Here is a 2,804-nt window from a genome sequence, read left to right on the forward strand (position 1 = left end):
CACTGAGAGGATGGGAGGTAGCCACTGACAACGGTGAAACCCTTGCTTAAGCTTGCCATGGAAAGGAGTAAGAAGGATTGGATGAAGACAGTAGGAAAGCAGAGAGACGGAAGGGACAAGCATCTTCATACGCTTATCTGAAATTCCTACCAATGAATTACATAAGTATCTCTATCTTTATCTTTATGTTTTATTCGTATATCACCATACCCATTTGAGTTTGCCTGACTGAGATTTACAAGGTGACCATAGCTTGCTTCATACCAACAATCTCTGTGGGATCGACCCTTACTCGCGTAAGGTTTATTACTTGGACGACCCAGTACACTTGCTGGTTAGTTGTGCGAAGTTGTGTTTATGCCATGGTATTGAACACCAAGTTTTTGGTTTCATCACCGGGGATTATTTGAGTTGTGAAAAGTATTGATCACAATTTCGTGCACCAAGCACCATCGGCGCGCCCGCGCACATCACGCGCACACGTGGATGGCATTTTCGGGAAGAACGGCGCGCACGCGCCAAGTGCGCCCACGCGCAAGGGGTCATTCTGCTAAAAAAATTTCTAAGTTAAAAGCTGCAGAATTCACCAATTTAAACCCCAACCTTCCAACGGACATAACTTTCTCATTTTAAATCGTTTTTCACCTGTTCTCCAAACAGCATGGACATCCCGGATCCAATTTCATTTCTAAACAGATTTGGCATAAAACAGAGATCCGTAGTCCAAGTTATGTCCCATCAAAGTATGCCCAAAAACCATATTTTTCATAAAAACCACAAAGTGCCATTTTCAAACAAGCCATTTCCAACTCTTTTCAAAATCAATCAAAACATGCCATTTTCATCCCTTTTCTTTGAAATTAATCAAAATAAATCAATTTCAACATCAAGCCCCCTCAACTCACACATTGAGATTTTACCACAATATACACAATCACTATCTCATCATTCTAACCCACTTCACCCAAGTGGCTCAAACTCAAACATATTGACATATCACATACTATTCCTCATGACAATTCTCAACAACACCAATTCCAATAAACCATTATTATACACAATCAATATCATACTCACCATAAACATGGTTCAACCCACAATTCAACCATAACCAATCATCAAGCATATATCACAACATGCACATTTCTCATACATCATACCACCAAGGCATCAATAACCATCATCACATATATGACCACATCATATATCTCAATCATTCAACAACATCAACCATTCAATGCCTATCTTAGGGCCTCTAGCCTAAGTATTTCCTACCACATTACATATTAGATATGGGAAACCGAAACCATACCTTAGCCGATTTTCCCAAGCTCCACCGGAGCACTTCCAAACCACTTATCCACAAGCTCTCAAGGCCTCAACACCTCCAAGAACAGATTTTTCACCACCAAACCCTTTCCAAGCTTTTCAAAATCACCAATCAAGCTCCAATATTCACATATACACAACCTAAGCCACAATCATCATACCCACACACAACATCTCAATACCCACACATCATAGAACAATAAAATTACACTAGGGTTGAGAATCTTACCACACCCAAGGTCCAAGGAGACAAGATTAACCTTCTCCTTCAAGAGGGTTGGGTCCTATAACATCAAAGAACCCAAAATCTCAACATTTCACCCACGAAACTCGAAAATAAGGGCTGGAATTTCGAACAGCAACACTTGGCTTACCTCAAGATTGATTTTATGGGTTTTGTAGAGCTCTCCGCGGTGAACACGTGGCCGCAAACAGAGCGGCAATCGGAGCTCTAGATCAAAAGTTATGGTGGTTTGAAGATCAAGTGAGAGATAGAAGTTTGAGAGAGTGTTCTTCCCCTCTCTTACTCCAATTTCAGCGTGTTTGAGTGTGTTGTGAGGAGAGAGAGTGCTGAAAACTAGGGTTTTGGTTAAGTTATATTGGGCCAAGGGCCCACTTTGGGTCCAATTGGCCCGGTTTGGCCCATTCGGTCCAATCTTGGTCCGAATTCTATAAAATTGGTACCGAAATTCTCGCCTCAATCTCCTCTATCATATTTAGCCACAAAAATCATATTTTGGGCTTTCTAGAATAAATTCTCATTTATGGGTTAATTAGCCGTTAATTAACCAGGTTTTACATTCTACCCACCTAATTGGGAATTTTGCCCACAAAATTCAAATGCAATTACCTGAGAATAAATGCGGATAATCCGTTCGCATCTCCAACTCGAGTTCCCAAGTGTGTTCCTCAACACCGCCTCGACTCCATGCCACTTTGACTAATGAAACCTCTTTTCCACGCAACCGTTTGATACTAGTATCATCAATTCTGACTGGAGCCACTGGAAGCGTCAAATCTTCCCTTAACTGAACCGACTCAGGTTCTATCACATGGCTAGCATCAGGGGTGTACTTCCGAAGCTGCGACACGTGAAACACGTCGTGCAGGTTTGAAAGATGAGGTGGTAGAGCCATCCGATACGCCACCGGTCCAATCCTCTCCATGATCTGAAATGGACCAATATATCGAGGATTCAACTTCTTTGCCTTAATCGTCCTACCTACTACTGTAGTCGGAGTAACCTTAAGGAAAACATAATCTCCTTCCTCAAATTCTAAGGGCTTTCGCCTCTGGTCGGCGTAACTCTTTTGACGACTCTGCGCCGTAAGCATCCTATCACGGATTTTCTTAACTTGTTCAGTAGTCTCAGCTATCATTTCCGGCCCCAACAAGCTTTTCTCCCCAGCTTCATACCAACATAGCGGAGATTGGCATTTCCTCCCATACAAGGCCTCATACGGAGCCATTCCGAT

At 42.3% G+C, this 2,804-nt stretch overlaps 1 long non-coding RNA gene across 1 annotated transcript in view; it reads right to left on the minus strand.

The window, feature by feature from the left end:
• LOC127741396 (uncharacterized) overlaps window positions 1–1,615 on the minus strand; it is a 12,243-nt gene extending 10,628 nt beyond the window's left edge. The window contains exons 1-2 of the long non-coding RNA XR_008002366.1: window positions 1,559–1,615; window positions 1,313–1,470 (exon numbers count right to left, since the gene is read on the minus strand). This is a non-coding gene — a long non-coding RNA (uncharacterized LOC127741396). The remainder of the gene's footprint in view (window positions 1–1,312; window positions 1,471–1,558) is intronic.
• Between the last annotated feature and the right edge of the window lie 1,189 nt (window positions 1,616–2,804).

Source organism: Arachis duranensis, chromosome 9 (genome assembly GCF_000817695.3).
Source record: "Arachis duranensis cultivar V14167 chromosome 9, aradu.V14167.gnm2.J7QH, whole genome shotgun sequence".
NCBI classification, from domain to species: domain Eukaryota; kingdom Viridiplantae; phylum Streptophyta; class Magnoliopsida; order Fabales; family Fabaceae; genus Arachis; species Arachis duranensis.